Raw genomic sequence first — 25,105 nt, 5'->3', positions numbered from 1 at the left:
TTTATGCTTTTCAGAATAAGTCCTGATAATGAGACTCAAAGAATATGATATATTTATATATACCCTGGCATATCAAGGAAACATTTATGATCAAATTTAACAGGGTAGGTGTCTATGGTTCTGAAATCTCCAGGGGTTGCTGTTCTGCTGCCTTTTCTAAATTGGCTACTTCACCGAAGCTCTTCTTTCTAGAGCACTTGTCTAGGCCAGACAACGTCATGCAGGTTTTACCAAAGTTACCTTGGCCACGATTACTCCCTCCATTTTCATAAAAGAAAATGGAGTTTTACTGAGATCAAGGATCTTTTCAAGGTCAACAGCTAGTTGGCACCAGGGACTGGACTTCAACTCTGATAACCAAAACCACGCCTTTTCCCACTCTGCCATATCGCTGCAACTCAGGCAAGTCCTAAAAGCAAAACGTAAGAGACTGGAGAGACTTGTAAGGGAATGTATACACAGAAAAGGAAAAAACAAATGTCAGTCACATTCACTGCATTCTTTATCTGACTGAATTCTGTTGACTGCATTTTCACCACGTCTCTTACACATAGCATCAGTGTAACACATTGGTGGAAAAAGTGGAAGAATCCAGCAATCCCTTTTCTGGGTATATCTCCAAAACAACTGAAAGCTGGATCCCGAAGTCATATTTGCTCACCCATGTTCACAGACATGTACTGTAGGATTTCACTTATGTGAGGTATCTGAAGTAGTCAAATTTAAAGAAACAGAAAGTATAATGGTAGGTGCCAGGTGACGGGGGAGGGGGAAATGGATGTGTGATGTTTAATGGGTATAGAGTTTCATTTCTGCATGATAAAAAAGTTCTGGATCTCCACTGTACAACAATAAAATATTAACATTCCTGAACCATACACTTAAAAATAGTAAGGATGGTAAATTTTATGTTACGCGCTTCCTTTTACCACAATTTTAAAAAAAGAAAGAAAAGTGGCAGAATACATATTTGTATATATGTATATACACATATATTATACATAACATATTTGTATGTATGTATGTGTATATATGTATTTATATTTATGTACACACACATCCTTAAAAGAGTCAATGATTTAAAAATTTCAAAACTCCATAAAATAATTATAAAAATTGACAGTTGTGGAGCTAATTGCAGCCTTGAAATGTTTGGGGAGCTGACCTATTGGCCCAAATCTGATCTCTGACCACAACAATGTTCCTTTTCTGGCTTTTGAATCACCATCAGCTGCTGCAGAGTCAAAAATTTAAACCGTGTGAATTTCATGCAGATATCCTCTCTCATGGGAAATGATAAATCTTCCCTTTCCCACTTTAAAGGTGGATATGTCCCAAGACAATAAAGTTCATTTCACCAGGAACTGTGCTGCTACTTCCAAGGATCACCCTACCTCATCTTTTTTTTTTTTCTTTTTCTTTTTTTTTTGCAGTGTCGATTTCCCTGTATTCCAGTGATTTCCTTAAAGAGGAGACTACCTTTCTGACCTAGGACTTTGGGAAAGCAAGTGGGTAGCTGTGGTAGGAAGAACCAGAGTTTGCTTTCAGAGTGATCCTGATCTCAGCATTTTTTGATCCAACAGGCAGGTAAAGAATTCCGACACACTTTTTCTTCTTAACCAAAACGATTAAGATCATTTTTTTTTTGCATATTAGGAGATGACATCCTGATTTCCTGAGTAATAAATGATCATCTTCTGCACAAACTACATTCTTCTGGTTTCTAAACATTTGGGTCTACATGTGATTTATCTGTCCACAAAGAACTTTCTTATTCTCCAGTCATCCTACGTGGTTTCTCCCTTGGTTTATCCTCACCCACCGCAACCAAAGGCTGGATTTCTTATTCGTGATGTTTATTCCTCCCCCTACGCTCAAGTAATCACTTAGTTGACCGATTATAGAATCACAAGATTGGTTATAATTCCGTTTCTCCATCTGACTTTGAACTTAAGTGCTCCAATTACTTCGCCTGATCCTAATAAGTCAGTAGTGTGCTAATGCTCGCCTTGATATTTCTGAAATATACCGGGTGCGATTAGCATGGGACTGCATCATTAGAAAGCAAAGTTGAAAGCGGGTGAGCAAAATCATCACTTGCGTTTAAGCAAAACTGCCTGTTCAGTGAACTTACAAGGTTACAATGATCCTAGAGACACTATATGCTGCCACAAAATGTATATTGTACTTGGAAAAATCCTCGGATGCTCCAGAACCTTCTGTCTTTGTCTACTATTGGAAGAGAAAAGATCCTAATAGAAGGACAAGCCTATTATAATATGCAAAGTCCTGAAGTCTGTTTGAGCCAGATATAGCTGAAGACATAAAGAATCCTTGAACCATAACAGGGTAGGGGGAAAAATGAAGAAAGGAAGGAAGGAATGAGAGAAGAAAAGGAAGGAAGAAAGGAAAGACTTTAGTCAATTTGGCTGAGTTGGATTGACATCTCCAGGCCATAAAGAGAGAAAGCTTTAGGATAAGCCTGCTAGAAGAAGGGGAAAAAACAAACAAACAAAACCAAACCCATGTACACACACATATCACATAAGATACTAAAAAACTACATTAGCATCAGTGGTGTTATTTGAATTAAAAAGTTTAACCCTTTTATATCTGTGTGTAACCAGGAATACTATAAACTTCTGGAAACTAGCAAGGAAAAAAAAAAAAAAGACAGAAACCCTTCAACCTGGGAATGATTTACAGCCAAATCAATTGATAAATGAAAGAAAAAAAGATGGTACAACTGAAATTGATGCCAAAGATTTATAAGGTTGACTAAGTAAACAAAAATGGAATGGATCACCATGGAAATGCATGAATATTGAAACAGGCAAGATTTGAATAGACTAATCATATGCCTCACTTAGACTGACAGGGTGTTGATAACAACTGTGATACTCAATCCACACCAACATCCACACTTCTAACATGTTTATTCCTAGAAAACAGGGGCTAGATTTAAAGGTTCCTTTGGTGAGAGCTTATAAACATAATAAAATTTTAATCTTAAAGGGACTAACTCGATTCTCATCTACTTGAAAAACAAAAACGGTTTTATCCATTCGCTTCCTGGATATGAGGAGCTGCAGTTAGCAGAAGTCATTCTCCTGGGCTCTACTAGTCTTTGTTCCAGTAAACCTCTCACGAAACTGAATTTTTGGTCTCGCTTATCTCCCACACTGAGTACCTGAAGTATGACCACCACTTATTAGAAGCATAATTAAAAAGACACAACACTAGATTCCTCCCTCCCATCACATACAGATGAAAACCAATAACCCTTAATCTATTTGTTACCATGGCTACCATAGGATATTTTATTTCAGTACAACTCTAGGTATTTCGTTTGGATTGTTGCTTGCAAATGAAAGTTGGAGACCTATAAATTTCTGTTAAGTGTGCTAGAAATGGAGAGACTGAACAGAAGAAAATGTTTTTCTTAATCATGGACAAATACGGTTTATAAGATGCTTCTGCAGAAAAGTTATTAAAATTGGTTAAATGCATCAGCTGACAAACTAATTTAAATGACATTAAATTCATATAGAGTTTAAGGGCACATATGCCAGTCATTCCCTGATTTATAGCAGGATGATAAACCAGGTGCACTCAGAACAAGTGGGACGCAGACTATAATCACCAGTGGCACTCAGCTCCATACTTGTATAAATGCCTAGAATATGTGACTACACAAATACACGCATATCAACCAGCCTTTAAAGGATTCACCTGTGTATTATCTGATAATGTTTTGGCCAAGAGTAGGGATAAACAATTTATAAAGTTGTTTATCCCCACACATCCTCCCCCAAAGAGTGAAAAAGTAGTTCTACAGTCCCCAATACAATTTTTAAAAACATTAACAAATGAGGTGGGCTAATTAAATCTGCTGTCATTCATCCTAAACTGAAATAATTCCTTAAATTTGCCCTCCCAGGGCCGAGTGAGAAATAAGACCACATGGCAAGAAAAGGAACGCTGTAGCGACTAGAGAGACAACTTTAAACCGACTGCAATTAGGGTAAATACAGCTGTAACCAGGACAGATCAGTCACTGCAAGAGGAGTCCGAATCCCAGCGTAGCTCGGCTGGTGAGAGGCTGGAGCCTGCAGCAGTGGAGCCTGACCGTCCCTAAGCTGACGAGGTGGAAGTTTCGCGGGCAGCAGCAGCTCGGCGTCCTCAGCGGTCCGGTCCCTCCAGCGCCGAGGTCTCGCCTAATGCTACATAAATACCTGCGTCCACGATTCGCCCCGGGCGCGCCGCGGCGCAAGCACCGTAGGGAGGGAGGAGAGCGTTGGCAGAGCGGCAGGAATGGCAAAGGCGGCGGCTCCTCACCCGTCAGCATCCCTAGGGACCCGCAGGAGGACCCGCCAACTGACCGTTTATACTATTGGGTTCCAGAGTGCAAGAAAGACAACCAGCTTCTCATCTGGAGGACCCAGGCAACCGAGACTCGCGCTTTGGCCCCATCACCGTTGGCTGCAGGCAGGCAGCGCATCCCCGCATTCCCGGGCCAACGCAGACCAGACCTGCCTCGGACCTACCCCTGCTCTCGACTCTGCTCTCCCGACCCCGGGCAAGCGCGCCCCTCCCTCGGGGCTCGGGGCCGGCACTGCCCAGCGCCTGCACCCGCTCCGCGACCGCAGATAACCCTCGAGCTCTCGGCCCGCTCCAGGCCACAGAGACCCGGACGTGAGCCCTTTGCCACCCGGCACCTCCCGCGGCAGTCGGGGCGCGCGTCCACACTCCCATATTACACATCTCCCTGTCCACACTATCCCACACATAAACAACCCCTCCCCACTCGACACCACATCCTCGCCCCTTCACCATCCTCGTAAGCTCTTCTTTCCGTACCCCAAACACGCTGGCACCCATGAGGTATTAAGGGAAGGAGGATCACAGCAAGGTCTGTACGGGTTTCCTCCCGATGGTTTTCACGCTCCTCTACCTTGAAAGTTACTTGGGATTGAGTGAAGAGACCCGGTCCCCAAATGAGGGGTCTGAGGACTAGAGGGGACAGAACCCCCCACCTGGCTTCCCGCTGCATACTGGCGCCCACCTCCCCAAAGGGCCGGGCGCGTGGCTGCCCCCAGGGTCCAACCCTCCGGTGCCTCCTCCTGGCCCCCAGCCCGGCCGGGGCCCTGGGCCGCTCAGAGGAGGTGGCCTGGGGAGGGACGCATGCTGTCGGGCCCAGCGTCCGGGGGCCTGGGGGGGGTCACACTCGTCCCCAGCACCCCGTACCTCGGCGACATTAGCCCAGGGCAGACCCGGTGCATACACACCCGGGGGCAGGAAGTTTTTTTTTCCCCTTGGAGCAGCGCAGGCGCAAGGGCTCCTGCAGCCTTGCGAGTCCAGACGCGGGAGGCTCCTGCCGCCGCCGCCGCGGGAGCCGAGCCCAGCGTTCCGGGTGCTCGGGCCCCGCTCCCAAACCCAGCCGGGCCCCACGCCGCCTCCAGAACCCGGGGTCCCCGGCGCCGCATCCTGGGCGCCCTAGCTTGGCTCTTACCTCCGGCCGCGCCGCTCCGGCCCCGGCCCGACGCGCAGAGAGCCTGGGGTCGCGGGTGGGCGCAGGAGGGCTGATGGATAGCTGAAGGCGCCGGCGGGTAGCGGTAGCTGGGGCCGCTCGGGTCCTGGCCCGGAGAAACGGATCCAGGTCCACCTTCTCGCGTTCCTGCTCTCCGCCTTCACCCCCCTTTCCTTCTCCTCCTCCGCCGCCGCCTCCCGGCAGCCCAGGGAGGATGCCTGGGAGAGGGAAGTCAGTCCTTTTGCCTGTCAGCCTGTGCGGCTACGCGCGGCGCGGCGCGGCTCTCACCGAGGCGGCGGCGGCGGCGGCGGCTCTGGCAGCATCGCCCCCCCACCCCCTCTCTCCGCAGCCGCGGCGGCCGCGGGGCTGGGGTTGGCTCCGGGCTTGGGGCTCGGGCTCCGGGCGGGGGCTGCGCTCAGGCGCGGCGGCTGCCGGGGCTGCGGGCGGGCCCTGAGGAGCCGGGGCCGGGGCTGGAGCGGCAGTTAGATCTGCGGCGGCGGGAACGGCGGCGGCGGCGCGGGGGCTGGCGCGGCCGCGGCGCGGGGACCATGCTCCCTTCTGGCTCGCTCCGCTCCGGGTACCGTCTGCTTTAGCTGCGAGGGAGGCGGGCTTCGGCGCGCAGCCAGGGGCGGGCGGAGCCAATCACGGGCGCCCGAGTGGGCGGGGGCGGAGGGTGGGGGAGGCGGGGCGCCCCCGGCCGGGCACCCGGCGCTGCTCCCCGGGCCCGAGGGATCCCCAGCAGCCGCGCGCGGGGCCCGGGGCGGAGTGCTCGCGGGTGTGTCCATCCGTCCGTCCACCGCCCCCGCCCCCCTGCGGTGGCTCCCGGCTCGCCCCGCTCAGCGGCCGCGCCCGGCAGATGCGCGGCGCGTGGCCCCGGCTCCTGGGCCCCGGCCTCTGGGCCCCGCCGGCCCAGGGTTGTGGGCGACCGGACTGAGGCGAGCTCCCTGTCCGCTCTCAACACCTGAGGAAACTGGCAGAAAAGTTTGAGAACGAAAAGTCCAATCGTCTTTCAGCTTCCGCCCTCCCTGTGACACTCCAGCCACGGTAAGGAGCAGGAATTGTTCAAATCTCTGAAGAACCACGGCTAGCCCTGCAAACCCTGACCACCGACGACCCTCTCTAGTCTGTCCAGGCTCGACTGTCCTCGAGGTACACGGGCTTTCCTGTCTACACTGACCCTCTTGAATCCACAGGACTGCTGTCTGTTTAGTCAGCCCCTACTCAGGCCACAGCAGCCTTTCATGTCCACACTGACTCTCACTGTCTACACTGACTTTCTTAGTCCCATCACTTCTCCGTCTCCACATGCTGTTACACAGACCCTAACTTCAACCCTAATAGGAAAGGTTTGGCTGGAGGCCGTGGCAGCCCCATTGAGGGCTTTTCCATTTTGCCAGAACATTTCATTTCGACACCAGTCTTCCCTTCTCTGATAATTCTCTGGATCTGTTTTTTATTCCCTGACCTCTCCCTCCTACCAGACCTCCCCCTCATCTGGTTTTGACTTTCGGAGGAAATAAACTTTTCCCCCGCCACCCCCACCCCACCCCCACCCCAAGCCTGAATGTAAGGCTGTTAGGTTTCAGCCTCCCCCTCCCCACTCCGTTCTCCCTGGCAGAGCCACTGAGGTCTGAGGCCGGGGTAGAAACTGGGGAGGAGGGGTGTGGTAAGGTAACATAGCTGCTCTCTCTTTGGTCTGAACTGGGAGGAGCCAGCCCGGGGCGGGCTTTGCCAGGCCCCGCCCCCATCTGCCAGGGCAGCGGGAGGGCTCGTTGGTAAATCTCTTTCTCTCAGCTCACGCCTCTGATGTCTGAATCCAGGCCTCTGCTCTCCTTGGCTGTAAACTCGGTGCAGGGATTGTGTCTTCTTTAATATCTTGTGGGAAGCAGAGTACAGTGTAGCGGCTGATAAATAATAAATAATAATAATCTACTGAGGGTAGCGGGAAGACTGTCAGTGAAAGGGAATGAGAACACCGGGGAGATGGCCCATTGGTGTTAGAGTAACTGCATTTCCTGAAAAAAGAAAAAAACGAATGAAGTTTTGGCTTGTGAAGCTGGGGGTGGGGAAGGGACAGAGCAAAGTACTGCAGGGAGCAATCCACCCTTGATGGTGGGGTCAGCCAGGAGAAGTGGTGTGTCTTTAAGACAGGGTGACAGATGGTCCTCCAAGGGGGAGCAGGGTGGGAGTAGGGGCAAGAAAGCTCCCCAAGTTTCCTCCAACAACCTGAAGGGGAGCGATAGACGTGGTTTGAATGCTAAGTTCTTAACGCGGTGTATAAAAAGTGATTGAAGGGTAATGCAGTTGGGAGGAAGGAGAAAGAGGGATTATTTTTGATTTTAAAAAAGGACTCAGGTAGCATCTCAAGCACTGAAAGCAGAGAGGAGACCAAAGGCACAGGTGAGTCAGTGTTCATTCATGCTGTTGGAAGCAGTCCTCTGAAACGATCTGCATGGATCCATCAGCTATGAGCACGTAGGGGAATCCACCCGGCTCTGTCCAGGAACAGAGGCACGTGGTACAGGTGCAGGCATTATGGTAATACGGCTACAGTCTGCAGGGTTAAGGGATAGGTTAAGATCTGGCAATCTGAGGCACTCAGTGTCTTTCAGATCATTTTTGAATGATCCTCAAATGAAAGAAGGAAATATGCACTCCCAAGAATCCTTCCTCAGCTACACCTCTAGGTGAAGGTGTAAGGATTCTCCCAGTTTTCCTGCTGGCATGATCAGAGAAAAGAGTCCATGCTGAATCTGCATCTACCCAGGTGATGTCAAGGGTGCCGGTTCTGGTGTGTTGCAACGCCTTCAGGGTTGGAGCTTGATAACAGCTCACTGGGGGTGCCAGCTTGTCTGGAGAAGGAGAAAAGCTGTGTGAATTAGAATCACAGTGGGCTTGTCTGCCCTCTCTTCACCCCACCCATCTTTCATCCCCAAAGCCTGAATGCAAATGAGGATTTCTGGAGTCTAAAGCCAAGCTCTTCCTCTGCACTGGGGCTCTGCCCAGCTAGGAGCAGTTGGGTTTGGACACTGCCACTTACGATCGGTCGGCTCCGGTGTAGACATAAACTCCCTTTCTCCTGGAGTGCTGCTGTTCGAGTCATCTGCCCCGATTCCCCCAGGGTCTTGGTGACATACACCTTATCTTCTTTGTGTTGTGTACGAAATCTCCCCTCTTCCTGCATAGACCTTGCTGGTAGCAGGGATCTGTTCTGGGTTATTCACCGTCCTGCTTTGTGGTATTTGGGATATGCGCCGTGGTTGGCATGGCTCTCTCTCCCTGGTGAATGGAATTTGTTGGGTGTTATACGTGGGAGCTCCTCTGGTCCTGGTCAAAGGTTGCTCCGTGAAGTGCATGATCAGCTTGGTGAAGTGTGCTTCCAAAGCCAGTTCTCTGTCCTGACAGAGATGCCCTGAGCTGGGCTCTGCAATCAGGACTAATGTGTATGCCCCAAGCAGGTGTGTGGTGAAGGAGTGGACTCGAGGTGCCCAGGGAGGTAGACTGGAATGCTCTAGAACATCCATTCTCTACTCAGAGCATAAACCATTATTTGTGCAGTCGATCAGGCAAGGACTTTGCGCTGGAAAGACTACTACTGTCACCCAGAGAGGCACCAGAGGAGCCACATCTGGACTGTCTGGAAGTGCCCACTGTGGCTGAGATGGCCTTCCCTCCTTATTTGTAGCAATAACCACAACAAAACAACCATTTACTCAATGGCTACATCATGCCCAGCGTTGTACCAGGTATTCTTCCTATACTACCCAATTAATGGTCATGGCAACCTGTGGAATCAGTGTTATCAGCCCTGAAGGCTCAGCCACAAAGAGGGTAGGTGATCTCCTGAAATCACACGGCCAGTAAGTGGCAGAGCTGGAATTTGAGCCTGGTTAGTTGGTTCCAGAGCCTTTGTTCTTTTCACCACACTCAACACACAAATGCAGTTTCTTTTGTCGTTAACCCAGTGCTTGTCCCTTGGAGAAGACCCAGTAGATGCTGATTTTGCCATTATCAGCAGCCAGTCCTGGACCCAGGACTGGAAATCCGTCATACATGATTGTAGGACTGTTGTAGAAGAGGGAAAAGCATCTCTGATTACTGAATGCACAGGTCACTTGGAAGAGTGGACGCCTCATCAGAAACCCTCAGGTCTGAGAGGACATCTGTTTCCAGGAGCGCAGTGGGTATAAATAGAGTAGGAGCCAGCTTCTCTGCTGGTTCAGTTTTGTGTTTGCTGTTTTGTTTTGCTCACATTTTGCTCTGCTAAAACCATCCCCATTTGGCATCAAATGCATTAATAAATCCTACATAAGTCACTGTCCCTCCAGTGGCTAATCAATCCATAAAAATCTATTTGGCACCTACTGTGTGTCCTGCATTTCAACCCCATGGTGTTGATTAAAGCAGGAAGTAAAAAGTCACAGCTGCTGGATTTTCACTGTGGCCACCCTGTTCTGTAGATGTGTCACAAAGGCACACGCTAATCATTCAACCGGCCATTTTCGGAGGGCCTCATGCATGCTCAGCCTTGTGCTGGGTGCTTGCTTTCAGGAATACAGGGAAGGTACAAGGTGGTTCATACTCCGCTCATTTTTACCCTGACTGTTCCCCCGAAGGGGCTGAGGCATCCAAATACAAGATAGGGGTCTCCCCCTTATCCACAGTTTCAATTACTGTGGTCAACCTCTGTCTGAAGAAATTAAATGGAAAATTTGAGAAATAAACAATTCATAAGTTTTAAATTGTGTGCCATTCTGAGTAGCCTGATGAAATCTTGTGCCATCCTGCCCAAGACATGAATCATCCTCTTGTCCAGTGTATCCATGCTGTGCATACTACCTGTCTGTTATTGTAGGAAAAAATCCCAGGTCCTATAATGTTTGGTACTGTCTGCAATTTCAGGCATCCACTGGGGGTCTTGGGACATATTCCCTGCAGACAAGGTGAGACTACTGTACTTGCTTCTTGTTCTTGACAGAGGTTAAGGTAACAGTGGTTGTTACCAAGAAACAGAACCTGGTGCTTAGTTGTGGGGAAAAGGCTCTAAGTGTTGTGAGCATCTGGGGGATGATCTGTAAGAGTTGTGCTGGTCAGGATGGCTTCCTGGAAGAGGCAAGTCTCGTACTGGATCTGAAGAGTGAGAAGGTTTCCATAGGAGGCAGGAGCCCAGATCAGTCGGAGTAGAAGGCAGTGACCAGGAGGTTAGGGGAGATGGGATCCCTGGACTGGGGAGCTCATCCCGGTATGATAGTTTCTGAAACACGACATGTTGTTAACAGTCATTTCCTTTGGGTGAAAATGAAAATGTATTTCCCTTCTTTGTTCAAATCAGTGAAATATTGGATTCTAAGATGCAGAGTGAAATCGGTGGTGTCTTTTTGGCATTCTCAGTGGTGGGAATTCAGCACCTTTTTTTAGTACCAGCTGTTTGCAGGTGGCAGGAGTGCTAATTAGACGGAGCCACTAGCAATTTTCCTGGGTGGTTCCGACTCCCTAACTGACAGGAAACACTGCTTGGGCGTTTTAAAAGAGCAGATTCTACTCTCCCTGTTGATAAAGTGATTCTTCAAACACAGTGGTCAAAGGAATGGGTTTAGTAGTTGCTTAATACATATTTATTGGGTGTTGAATTGTTCACAGCGACCAAAATTCCTCTTTATTTTTTCCATGTTTAAGAAGGGCCGGGTATTTCTCTATGAGACAGTATAAAAAGAAGACCCAAATGATTGGGAGGGTGGTTGTAGGAACATTTAATTTGAGTGTTAGGATTCTTTTGCTCACTGAAGCAGGTTTTTTCACTAAAGGGAAAATTCAAGAGACTTTTGAGAGAAGATTGGATCCTCATAGTTCTTTGCATACATATTTTTCGAGCTGTTTTTAAGAATAAAAGAGGTAACAGGCCTGCCAGTTCCCTGTTTGACTCCAGAATCCACAGGTGCCAGTGACTTTTATTTCCCTCTGAGTTTTCAGGAGAACTTGGGGCCTGGACCATGTCATTAGTGGGGTCATCCTACAGCCTTGAATTTGGCCAGAGGCAGGACAAATACTCCGGGGCAGGTGACTGCCCTGCTTTGCTCCAGGACAGAGACCCTTACACTCTCTGCCCTCTGCCTGGACTCAAGCTGCCTGAGAGAGTCTCTCAGTCCACGTGGGCTGTGGGAGAAGCAGAGTAGGATGCAGAGGACCACCGTGCAGAGCCTTTGGCTGCAAATCTCATTTTCATCAGCTGTTGAATGAACACAGCCAGGTCCAGGCCTCTGTCTCAGGAATTATTGTTTATTCCCATATCCCCAAAGCAGAGGCTGCCGGTCCTGTTCACAAGCAAAAGGCAGCCCCACCAGGGAACAAATTCACTATTCTCCCTGAAGACAGAGGTGTTGGGAATCGAGCCTCAGGATCTCTCAGAGTTTGAGAGAATTCTCCCTTTGCGGGGCGAAGTATCTATTGGTTTCAGCTGTTTCAGGTCCTTTGAAATATGTGTCCCTGCATTCCATCTTCATGTTTATCCCCACTAGAATCTGTGAAGCTGCGTGCACTTTCCATGCAGTGGGTCTAAGGGGAAGAATTTGTGAGGTCATGCCCAGTGGAAACATGACTGTCAACACATGACTGTCAACACAACACAGAGGCCCTGTCCCCAAGGAGTTGGAGGCAACAGGGAAGAGAAAAGCCATAGGTCCTGAACTCAGGGTACTTAAAAATAGCCTAAGCCTGTGATAAAAGTCACCATCTGGTCCAGGTGCATCTTACTATAAGAAAATATGATATATGAAAATTCAAAATGATTAAACAGAAGGATTTGCTAGTTTACATTACAAAAGGATGCATGAACTGCCTGCAAGTGAAGTTTTCTCCTTTGATATTTAATCTGTGGCTGATTTATTTAACATTCTGTTCTTATACAACTGGTCAGAAACACATTAATTTATTTTTATTTATTTAGGGCCTGTCACCTACCTGCTTTCAAGATGTCTTGATCAATTTATAGGTTAAAATGTAGGGCAAAAGGAGACATTTAGGAATGAAATAGAACAGACAGCACCCAAAGGGTGGAGGTGGGGTTCGAGGCATCAAGCATACAAGATGAATAGGTTCTACAGTTAGGATCTCTAAGGGAAAAAAGGGCAAATGTGCCAGATTACTTGATTGTATAAAGGAAGGCACATTTGTATCAGGTCATAAAAGATGTCTTGAATAGAAACTGCTTTAAAAAATCAGAGACTGTTACAAACGGAAGAATGTAGTATTGAGATAAAAGGTTTCTCCTTTAGACTTTGGAGACAAATGCTAATCGTGTAAAAGTGTAACACTACAGGCCTGTTCTGTTAACATTTTTCACTCCTTCTAAGCCTTTGAAAAATATTTACCAGACGATTTCATTTAAAGAACATCTCAATTGTTTATAGATTTACTTATTGCCAACTCAGGAAAAGGGTTGCAAATCAGACACGTTTCCTTGAGGTGGTTGTGAATTTTCCTACAAGGCAATAGGTCGGTATCTTCTAACTTAAGTCTAAACTCCTGGTATTTTCAGTGTAGCTTTAGGTCAATTTCAAAATTAGAGAGTTTTGGCTAATATAAAATTTCATTAGAAACAACCAAAACTTAAACATTAGAATAAGCAGGTTTAGAAAAACCTAGGAGGGCTTGGAAAGAGTCAGAGCAATATTTGGAAATGAGATGTTTATATACCAGTCTGCAAATAGACATATCCTATTAATGAACTTAGGATTTTAAAAGGGTTGCAGATATGAACTCATCATTATAATCAAGAACGTTTTTCCTGGGAATTAAGATCGACATGTGGCAATAGATGTGTATGTGTTGTTCAAAACCAACAGAGATGTTAGTTGGGGTGGCAGTATATAAAGTAATGAAGTACTGATGATGAAAATATCAATAATAGCTGATATTGGTTTAACGCTATGTGCCAGATACTGTTCTCAACCTTTAATTTTATTAAAAATGTTCTTCTTATATTCCTTACAACAAAGAACGTGGGAACTGATGAATCCTTAGTCTAAAAATTTTAATGCAGACACTTAGAGAGGGGGTAGATGTTCCATTATCAGTAGGGAGTCTGATATGACCCATTGATTAGAGGAGAGATGTGGCTGGCTCATTCTGGACACATGTCTCAAAGCCAGAATGGAAGCTGGATGTCATGTTGTGCCTTTTTACCACCTAAGCATATACCAGGTACCTCACACTGGTGAGCTCTGGGCATCCCCAGCCGATGGTTGTACCACTCATGCCACTGAAATCTGAGCTAAAGGAGACTGGAAAGTAAGATTAGAATGAGACACAACCCAATTGTGTTAGTTATCTATGGCTGTATAACAAATTTCCCCAAACCTTAGCAGCTTAAACAACATTCATTATCTCACTCAGGGCCTAAGGCTCAGGAGTCCAGGAGCAGCATAGCTGGGTGGTCTGGCTCAGGATTTCCCATGAAGTTGCAGTTAGACATCAGCTGGGGCCGCAGTTATCTCAAGGCTCCACTGGGGCTGGAGGACTTGGTTCCAAGCTCACTTTCATGGCTGTGGGCTAGAGGCCCCAGTTCCTTGCCTTGTGGGTCTCTTTACAGTGCTGTCTCAAGACATGGCAGCTGACTTCTCCCTGAGCAGCAAGTGGTCTGGGTGAGGGGGAGTGTGGGAGGGCAAGACAGAAGCTGTAATGTCTTTTATAACTGAATCTTGGACAAACAACACAGACCAATGGAGGTTTGATGTGAGAAGGGCCACAAGGCTATGAATACCAGGAGGTGGGCTCGTGGGAACCATGCTGGAGGCTGACTAACACAACAGTCACCTTAGATTCCACGGCTTCCAGAGAGAGGAAGAGTGGTCATGGTAGGAGGTAGTCACTGGATTTCAGGACTTCAGGCTTCAGAAGGTCCCCAAGAAATCGGAGGACATTACGTGGGACTCCAAAAGAGAAGATGGCTCAAGAACCCTTGTTAATAGAATTCTTAATGTGTGGTTGCCAATGCTCTTGAAGAGGAATAGGTGGGAATGGGTGTTGATGAAACCAGAGTGGCTGTTGGAAGGTTCATCTTTGAGTGCAGCTGGCAAAAGGAGAGAAGAGGCATAAATGTGGTAGAGTTACACTCACCTAATTAATGCTAATTAACTAAGGCAAAATGGTCAGGATGACAAAAAGCTTTCCTCATCTGACATGAGCAGAATATCAAGAAAGGATCTGATTGGTGATTGTGGTAAGATGTCTAAAACTAAGGATTTCTGTGGAGCAAACCCTTACTGGATGCCACCGTATACCAGGCAAAGTGCCAGGTGCTGAGGATACAAAGATAATCAAGACAAGGTCACTGCCCTCGAGAATCTCCCAGTCTAATGGGGAGACACACACCTATGAACAAAGCATGATCAGTACTGTAATGAGATTCAGTACAGATAGAACCAGAACCTTAGGAGGGGTCCTGCCAGTGCGATTTGGAGGCAGGTGGCTCGGAGAAAGAGAGAAGAGATTACACTTGAGCTGAGTCCTGAAGGATAAGCAGAATTTTGCCAAATGAACAGTAGGAGGAAGGGCAAGGAGAACAAGAATCTCCAAGCACAGGCTGGGGTAGCTGCTAGTGCTGCATATGATTGGAGCAGGGTGGAGAGTGCAAGCAGGGCTAGAGCAGAAAGAGGGGCCACTTTACCTTGGAGGCTCTGCACTGGGGATGCACAGGGCAGTGTTGCTTAGAGTGGGGCCCTACATCAGGATCATGTGGGAGGCTGTTTCCTAAGCCTAACTCTATGTCCACATCAGCAGATTGTTCACCATAACCATTTTCTCTTCTTCCTGGGCTAGACTACACCTCCCAGTGTCCTTTGCAGTAGGACTGCAGCTCCCAGCCTCCTTTGCAGTTAGACTATATTGCCCAGTCTCCTTTATAGTTAGGTGCACTCGTGTCAATGGAATGTGAGTGGAAGTAATATGTACCATTTCCAAATCTGACTCGTTAAAATCTGCCCTGAATGCTTTCCATGCTCTTTTACCTCTCTCCATGTTGGTGCAGGCAAGTACAGGGATCTTGGAAGCTACATGTTACAGATGGCAGGGCAACAAAACCCAGGAAGCCCTGGGTTTCTGAATTTGGGCATTAAGAAAATGAGAAATAAAATTATATTGTGTTTGAGCTGTTTTATTATTTTGGGTTTGTTTGTTTTTGCAGCTAATGTTACCCTAACTAATACAGCAATTGACTCAGCCTCTGAGAGGGGAAGTCTCTGGAGAATCTGCATTTTAAACAAGTACCTTAGGGAAGTTTGAGAATCCCTGCTGGAGGCGAAGGGGAATCAGCCACTCATGGGCTTAGAGGAGACCAAGTAATGTGATGCTGTTTGCATTTTAGAATAGCAGGAGGAAAGCAGAATTTTACCTCTTTCTTTGTGAAGGAGAACAATCTACTGACTAAAAAGAAAAAGAAAACTGTGGGAAGAGAAAATTGAAGTTCAAGATGAGTAAAGAGATTATAACAAGCATCAAGCTGCTGTAAATGATCTCAGGTCTCTTGGCCGGGACAAATTACACCCCAGGGAGCAGCAAGAACTCACCATCAAAGCAGTAGAGCCTCTGCTGATAATCTTTAAGGAACATGGAGAGTGGGAAAGAAAATGGAGTGCTGGAGATAGGAAAATACATCTTTCATTAGTAAAGAGGGGGGATGATTCTGCAGACTACAAAAGTGGGGGTCTCCTCTACCCTCATTAAGTTGATTATTTAAGGCTGATTTGTGAGCATATGAAAAATGAGGAATTCTCTGGAAACCTGTGTGGCTTCTTTAAGAGCAAGCCACCACAAGGTAACTGTATTCCCAGTTTTGCTATAGACTTGCTAGATTATTATGTCAGGGAATTGTGTTAGCTATGGTAGAGGCAAAGCATACCTCAGCTTGGTATTTGTCAAGGAATCTCATGATAAATTTGTGCACAAGTAATTTCAATTGCAGACTAGTATTTGGGTAATACATACCCAAAGATGCTGATCAATGTCAGTATGAAAGTACATTTCTTGTGTTTCCATGTGATATTTTTATTAGTGATGCATAAGACATAATTGAGTTAGTTCGTACTTAACAGATTTTGAGATGACATGGAGAGAAGACATGGTTGACGTAACAAGGTCCAAAGAATAGGCTTAAGTATTAAGCTAAATGTAATGATATGAGATGAAACAGACAAATGATAGGATTGAGCATGGGGTCCCAACAGTAGCTGTGGTCTGAGAGAAAAATACAGGAACGTGGCATCAGTCAGCAGGGATGTTCAGCTGCCCAAGGCTCTGTACAGACTCAGAGCTTAGCTGGGAAGCCTCTGGGATTAGCTGAGACCTGTGTGTGGTTATCTGAAGAGGTGTCAGAAGCAGAGGGCACCAGGCAGATTTCAGAGGGCCAGATTTCCGGTCCAAGTAGAGAATGAGCTCTCTACAACCATTTCACAGCTGCCCGGAACAACAGGCCGCTCGGAGATAGGCGCACTTGTCAATGGACGGGACCAAGTGGAGGAAGAAAATCCCTTGGTGAGACATCAAGGAAGGGATGAAGGCACCTGATGGGTGTTCGGCCACAAAAAAATTGTTAGAGTCCCTCCAAATATTAGTAGCTACTATTACTGGCTCCCTTAACATGTGCCAGGCACAGTGCTGAAGTGGGCTCAAAAATCCCGTGTTAGTTTTCTCTTGCTGCTGTAACAAATTACTACAAAACTAGTGGCTTAAAACAATACATATCTAATATCTTACAATTCTGGAGGACGGAAGTCCAAAATCAAGGTATCTGCAGGGCTCGCTATGTTTCTTCTGGAAGCTTTAGGGGAGGATCCTTTCCTTTGCCTTCTCCAGCTTCAAGAGGCTGCCTGTGTTCCATGGCTTTTGGCCCCTTCCTCCATCTTCAAGGTTAGCAGTGTAGCATCTTCAACTTTATCTGTCTGTCTGCCTATCTATCTGTCTTCCTCTCTGTTATCATATCTCCTCTAACCCTGATCCTCTTACCTTCCTCTCGGAAGGACTCCAGTAATTATATTGGGTTCACCCAGATCATCTAGATTCATCTCCCCATCACCAGGTCCTTAGCTTAAGCACATCTGCAAAGTCCCCTTTGCTATGTAAGGTACCATAGTCAGGTTTTGGGGACTGGGATGACAATATCTTTGTTGGGGGTTGTATTCTGTTTACTGCAAGCCCTTTATCTATTGTCTCATTTAATTTAATCCCTCACTCTCTCAAGTAGTTGGGCACCATTTCCACTTAACAAATGGAAAGTTGGAGCCACGGCAGAGTGAAGTAACACACTGCACTGCCATGAAACAGTGTGACTGGGATTCAGAGTGGGTTCTGACTCTAAGACCTGGGATTCTCACCAACCTAACGCTGTACTGCGTATGTTACTATCATTCTTAGAGCCATAGTTTTAAGCGCTAATAACTGCTCTTCTTTAATGGTGTTAATTTAGCAGTGACATTTTTGCAGCTTGTTTTTCTAAAATGTCACAAAATTCAGACAATTCTGGCTACCTATGAAATGTAACTGGCCTCCCCTGCTATCATCTCCTTAGCATCCTTGGCTCACGGCTCTTGCCCCTCCTGAATTTTGTCACCTTGGGCCGTCTCAGCTCCAGGACTTTGGAACAGTGTTATTTTCTGAATTCGGATCTGATCATCTTTGTTGACTAAAGGTTACATAGCTGTAAGAGTTTGGTTTTAACCCAAAGTAACAGAGTTATCAGGTAGAATGTAAAAAGATCCAAGAAATGTAGGCTAAAAACCTAGCGATTCAGTGAGATGAGAGGAGCAGCCTGGTGATGATGGCATTTGGGCCATAGGGTGGACATAAAAGTGGCAGTGCCTGGTTGAAGCCCACTTTCCCCGAAACTGGAGGAGTCTCCTGCTCAGGCCCTCTGTGCTGGAATATTTCTTCCAGCATCTGCACATCTGCAGGCTTGTCTAACCCACTGCAAAGCTGAGGGAGAGACAAGCCAGTGCCCCATTTTACGGGATGGGGACCCTCAGAGGCTCAGAGCTGTGCTCAAGGTCACATGAGCAACTCATGGCAGAGACTAGGCCCAAAATCAAGGACCCTGGGTTCTAGTCCTGGCTCTGCCACTAGCTGCTGCTCTGGAACAATGAGCATGACAGTGAACATGTCATGTCTTTTCTCTGGTCATCCTTCCAGCAAGCTCCATCTTGACCATTTGGAAACACAGTATGTCAGCATTGTCCAACCTCCATCTGTAGCCCAGTTCTCATTGTGCTTGGCTGTGCAGGGCTGGGCCCTGGGTCAAAGCTGAGCTGGATGTGGGTTAAGCACAGCCTGGCTAGAGAGAGGCCTGAGGCACATGTCAAGAGGGGTGGTCACTGATGACACCAGGAAGTATTTGCCAGCAAGAGTTTCCACGGGGCACGGGAGGGGCTTGGTTTGGGCTGTAGGCCGTGAGCTGACTGTGATGCTGAGTGGTCGCTGGATGGCAGGAAAGGAGGGGAAGGACCTCGAGTCTACTGGGTTCAGCTCCTGTTCAACTACTGGGACCCAGTTTACCCTCCCGGAAGGTGGTTTCTAGATGGTTCACACAGCAGTGCCATGGCAGCTTTCATCAAGGCTGTGTTGTAAGGTTGGTATTGATTGAGCACCGAGAGTCTAAAAGGGAAGGAAACTAACATTTTTAAACACCTTGTTCATGCCAGGTACTCAGCTAGAAAAGACAGAAACTGCCCTTACTGAGAACCTAGTTTGTGCTAGGCACTGGCTGGAGGTTTTCACTGACCCTGGATACAAGGAGGAATACGACACAATTCCTGCCCTTAGAGAGGTTAAAGTCCACATGTCTGTGGATACTAACCTTTACTAGACAACATAAGGACTAAACAAGGTGGTAATTAATGAAGATAAAAGGAAGTAGCAAGAGTAGCAAGTGAGGAAGTGCTGGGTTTGGGAGTACCAAGGGTCTGTTTTCCTTCCAGAACTCTGGTGTTAAGGCATGAGAGGTGTTACTTTTAGAACATTTCCCCAAAGGGGACTTGATTTCTTAAAAATAACATTCCACTGCTAACTTGTGTTCGTTCAGTTTGGTTCATTCAGTTTGTGGTCCACTAGGACTCTTGGATCTTCTTTTCTCCATGCTTGCTTCTAGCTTTTGTGTAGTTGCTATCTTTCCCTGGAATGCTCCCTTCTCAACACTCAGCATTCCTGTGACAAGATGAGGGGAACAAAGGAACTCGTTTATTAAATGTTCAATTGATTTTCGTTTTCCCCTTTTTTTTTCAAAACAGCTTTATTGAGTTATAACTTACAGACCAAAACATTTACCCATTTTAAGTGTGCAGTTTTAGTAAATGTACGGAGATGTGCAAGCATCACCACAGCCAATTTTAGAATGTTTCCCTCACCAGAGGGAATAATTTAAGGGCACAATACAAGAAATATGGGTTTATTCAACCAACTTGAACATGCATTTCTGAAATTATTGTATGTAAAACTGTCAGCAAATTTTGAGTCACTTCACAGTATACTTCTGCAAAAAAAAGCAAAATGAAGTGGAAGGAGGAACCGCTGTGCTTTAAATCTTAAGAAACTATTATCCATTTTGCAGATTACTTCGTTAATAAACAAATTATTATAAAAGTAATTATTTTAGAGATGGCAACTGCCATTAGCAAGGACTGTGTTGTTGTCTACTGGGACTCATAAAAAGTCTTTTTAATTTGCTCTTTAAAAATCACTTATACCCACAAGACCACTTCAGTCAACGAAATAAATCTAGGTATGGGCAAACCTTAGTTACCATGGCAAAAACAGCTTTACCTTTTTACCTTTCTCATTTATTTCCGGTCAGATTGTCTTTCTTCTCCAGAACTCCCTGATTTGTGGAAGGACTTGTCTAGTGAATCCCATTCCATCCCTTTGCAAAAGTGGCCATTCTTTGGCCTGAAAGGCACCATTCAGTCATTCAGCCCTTCGGGGTGAAGAGTACACTAAATAATGGATGCTTGAATGGTTTCCATTGTAAATACCCATTTGAGAACACTCAAGAGCCAGAAAGTTCAGAATCTCTTGCTGGCTGCTCTGTTTGTTAGATAGACCATTGCTTGCGAGGCTTATCGCTCTGATGGGGTTTATTGGTGGGGTCCAATCTCCTTCCTTCTCATCTCATATTCTACCCTCCTTCTGCTGTAGATCCATCAAATATAGAGAATTATTTATTCCCAAGCAGAAGGGGAATCATTCTTCCAAAAAAGGTATAGGAAGAGCATGATCCTAGGTTGGAAGCTCTGAAAATGCTCTCCAGTTCTATTTGTGAGAGTAGGGTTAAACTCTGTGTTGCCGTCTACTGTTTGTGAGAAAGAGACAGATACCCAGGAACGAACTTGCATCACAGGCATATTTAGTATTTACTTGTAAGTTACCAGCGTTAAGTTATCAAACATTCAGTGCAAGATCTCAAGAAAATATAAATTTTCACACAGTGAGCATGCTCTCGCAAAGATAGAGAACATTGCTCACACTCCCAAGGCTTCCTTTACCCTCTGCCCAGTCATTACCTCCATCAAGTAATCAACATCTGTCTTTGATGCCATATAAATGGAATCACATAGTGTGTACTTTTTTGTATCTTTTTCACTCAACATTAGTGTGTGAAATTCATCCATGTTGTTGCCTATATATAGCAGGAGTTCAGCTTTTACATTGCTGTGTATCGTGTGCCATTGTATGACTGTACCGTGATAAGGTTAGCTTTCCTACTGTTGATGGACATCTGGGTAACTTCTAGTTTTTATCTGTTAGAAATCGTGTCTTTATGAACATTCCTTACACATATTTCTATGCACCGAGGTAAGCATTTCTGTTGGAGTAGAATTGCCGAATCTTGGGAACACCATGTTCAGCTTTAGTAGATAGGATAATTAAGACTTTCTAATTCTTCTTGTGTCAGTGTTTTCAGGTCATGGTTTTTAAAAAAGAATTTGTCTATTTCACCTAAGTTGTCGGATTTATTGTTATAACATCTTCTCATTGCCCCTTTGATGTTTGTAAGAATTCTAATGCTGGCACTTAAAAAAATCATTAATATTAGTAGTTTGTTCCTTCCTTTTTCTTGAGCAGTCTTTGTAGGGATTTTAATTAGTCTTTTCAAAGGACCAATTTTTGGCTTGGTTGATATTTCTCTATGTTACAGTTTTTTATTTCATTTTTCTCCTATTTTTATTATTTATTTCCTTCTAGTTTATTTACCTTGAATTTGATGTTCTTTTCTAACTCCTTGAAGTCACTGATTTTCTGTTATTCTTTTTTTCTAAAATACACATTTAAGTAAGGGTATATATTTTTCTTTTAAACTTAATTTAAGCTCTGTGCTACAAGTTTTTAACATGTTCGTTTACCATTATTATTCAGTTGAGAATATTTCCTAATTTCCATGCAAATTTCTAAGTTCTGATTTGTTTTTTGAATCACTGGTTATTTAGAAGTGTTATTTAGTAATTTTCAAACATTTGAGGATTTTAAAAGTGCTTCACATTGATTTCTAGGATTTTTCTATTCTGGTAAGAGGATATACTCTGTTGAATTTCAGCCTTTGCAATTTTTTGAAACCTGCCTTGTGACTAGACTATGGTTTATATAGTTAAATGTCCCGTGCACACTTGAAAAGAACGTAATTCTGCTGTTACTGAGTTCAGGGTTCTATATATGCTGACAGGGTCGAGTATGTTTATCCTGTTGTTTAAGTCTTCTTTATCTTTACTGATTTATTGTCTGATTGCTCTGTTAGTGGCTGAAAGATGTATTTGAAATCTTCAACGGTAATACTGGATTTATTTGTTTTTCCTTTTGGTTCTGTCAGTTTCTGCTTAGCATGTTTTAGGTTTTGTTTTTAGGTGCATACAAGTTTCAGATTTTTAAATAATATTCCTGCTGAATTGAATTTTTTCCATTATGAAATGCTCCACTTTATCTCTGAGAATACTTCTTGCCTTAAACTCTTGCTTTGCTTGATATCAGTATGGCTAAACAGCCCCCCCCCTTTTATTTGGTTAGTATTTTCAGGGCATATTGTTTTATATCCTTTTATGTTTTATACCCTTAGTGCGTCTCTCTGTTGTAAGCAACACAGAGTTGAGTCTTGCTGTTTTCTATTGTATTTCCAGTCTGATAACCTTTTAATTTTGATTGGATTATGGAGTCTACCTACATTTAACAAATTCCTGATTTTTTGGTTTGAATTCCATCATCTTATTATTTGTTTTATATTTGGTCCACCTGCTTTTTGTTCTCTTTTCCTCTTCTTATTTTAATAAAGAGATTTTTGTTATTCTATTTCCTCCCTTTATTAGATTTTGTTATAAACTCTTTTATTATCTGTTTAGTGTTACCCTAGGGCAGGAGTTGGAGTTCTTTTCTGTAAAGGGACAGACAGTACATATTTTAGGTGTTGAGGGCCACATACATTTTCTGACTCCGTCCCCTTCACCCACCTCCTCCCACCCGCCCCGTTCCTCTCCCTTGTCCTCCTTCTCCTTTTCCTTCTTCAACGATGTTTTAAAAATGCAAAATAATTCTTAGCTCCTAAGCTGTGCAAAATAGGCTGTGGGACAGATTGGACATGGATGATAGTTTGCCAAACTCTGCTAGAGGTTTACCAGATACCTTCACAGAATCTACTTTTCAATTAATAATTTTACTACTTCCTGGACAATACATGGACCTTGCAACACTTTAATTCTATTTACAAAACTTTCTTCTTTTTGTGCTATTTTGATCATGTATTTTACTTCTCCATATATTTGAAACCCCACAATACATTATTACTTTCACTGTTTTAAATAGTCACTACTAATTTTGGTTTACTCTTAAATAGACCATTTCTGGTGCTCCCCATTGCATTCTGCATTACTATTCAGCCAACTGGAATCATTTTGTCTGAATAACTTCCTTTAGTGTTTCTTTTAGAGTGTATGTCTATTGACAATACATTTTCTTAATTTTTATTTGCCTGACATTTTCATCTTAATTTTTAAGAGTATTTCTACTGGATATAGGAGCCTGGATTAGCAGGTCTTTTCCCTCTCTCTGCATTTTAGCTTTGTCATTGTATTGTCTTCTGGCTTCTGTTGTTTGTGCTAAGTGTTGTTTGTTCTTATTATTGCTCCAAATGTATCCTTTATTCCTCTTCTGGCAATTTTAAGATTTTTCTTTTTGTCTTTTGTTTTTTTAAGGTTTACTATGATGTGCCTTTGTGTAGTTTTCTTTGTTTTTATGTGTCAAATTCCACAGTAGTTATTTTTCACTCTCTCTCCCTTTTTTTCCCCCTTATTTTTCTCTCTGTTCTGTTTCTTTTTGTGTATGTATGTGTGCATGTGTTTAATCTTTTTTTTCCATGCTTCAGTTTGGTTATTTTTCTATTTTTCTGTGGACTTATTTTCCAATTTACTAATTCTCTTTTCTGCTGTGTCTAATCTGCTCTTAAACCTATCTATACCCTATTTATTGAATCTTGAATTTTTGTTACCATATTTTTCAGTTCTGGAATTTCTATTTGTGTCTTTTAAAACAGATTCTGTTTTTTTCTATCTTTTTACGTATTTGTTTGAACATATTAATCCTAGGTTGATAAATTCTTTGATAATTACAGTATCTGGGTCCCCTGAATGTATCTTTCTAAGGTCTTTGGCTTTTTTATAACTTGGTTTTATTTCCTGTCTCCTAGAATGCTGGGTAATTTTTTGCTAAATATTGAATATTGTAATGAAAAACTGTCCAGGCTCTGCATAATGTTACCTTCGTTTAGAGAGGATTTTATTTTTTTTCTCTAGGAGGCAGTTAAAGAATGGGAAAATCACCTTGGTCCTGTCAGAAACAGATAGTTTAAGGCTGAATTTTAGGCTTTGTGAGGGCTGGTGTCTGTCTGGCTTGTCATTTCCCTTCGTGTGTAATCCTTCAGTTGTCTCAATGAAAATCTAGGTTATTTGCCAAAATTTGCCCTCCTTGATGGGCCCTGAACTTCAATATTTTTTTCTTTCTAACACTTTGAGACTGCTCAAACTCTCACGGTTTCCCAGGCTTTTAGAAGCTGTTTATAGCTTAGTTTCTTGGATTCCTGCCTATCACATGGAAAGCTAAGGAATGAGAAAGTTCCTTGAGAGGAATTCATATTCAGGATCCTGGCTTATTTCTGTTCGGGCCCTTTCTCCAGGATAAGTGTTCCCTGTGTTCTGGCTTTCTTGGTAGCTTTGAATTCCAATTTTTGTCTTCTCAGACCAGCAAGGCTGCTGTGGTTCTAGACATATATTTCTTCTCTGTCTCAGTGATGTCCTTTGAGAACTGATAAATGCCCTGAAGGAAAAACATGAGGGACCTTTAGGGTTTACTCCTGTGTTTCCCTTTTCTCCAGAATCTTGGCCCCTAAAGTCCTGGCTGCTTTTGTTCCTCTCCTATGACTCCAAACAGCTGTTTTCTGCAATATATTTAGCTTTTATAGTTGCTCTCAGCAGGATGGTTAACCTGATACAAGCCACTCTGTCAAAGGCAGAAGCCAACGTCTCCAGATATTTATTTTTAAAAGTGGTTTCCAGGACATGT

General features: G+C 44.6%; 2 protein-coding genes across 15 annotated transcripts in view; one reads left to right on the top strand and one right to left on the bottom strand.

Moving 5' to 3' along the window:
• KLHL29 (kelch like family member 29) overlaps positions 1-5,777 on the bottom strand; it is a 295,226-nt gene extending 289,449 nt beyond the window's left edge. For both annotated transcript variants that reach the window (XM_074341726.1, XM_074341727.1), the window contains exon 1: positions 5,513-5,777. The gene's annotated coding sequence lies outside the window, so the exon portion shown is untranslated. The remainder of the gene's footprint in view (positions 1-5,512) is intronic.
• A 154-nt stretch (positions 5,778-5,931) lies between these two features.
• LOC123614968 (uncharacterized) overlaps positions 5,932-25,105 on the top strand; it is a 501,406-nt gene continuing 482,232 nt past the window's right edge. For all 13 annotated transcript variants that reach the window (XR_006722484.2, XR_012499259.1, XR_012499260.1 and 10 more), the window contains exon 1: positions 5,932-6,574. The gene's annotated coding sequence lies outside the window, so the exon portion shown is untranslated. The remainder of the gene's footprint in view (positions 6,575-25,105) is intronic.

Source organism: Camelus bactrianus, chromosome 15, assembly GCF_048773025.1.
Source record: "Camelus bactrianus isolate YW-2024 breed Bactrian camel chromosome 15, ASM4877302v1, whole genome shotgun sequence".
In the NCBI taxonomy this organism is placed as follows: Eukaryota; Metazoa; Chordata; class Mammalia; order Artiodactyla; family Camelidae; genus Camelus; species Camelus bactrianus.
Note: the sequence above shows the minus strand (reverse complement) of the source record. Positions and strands in the feature narration are given on the sequence as shown.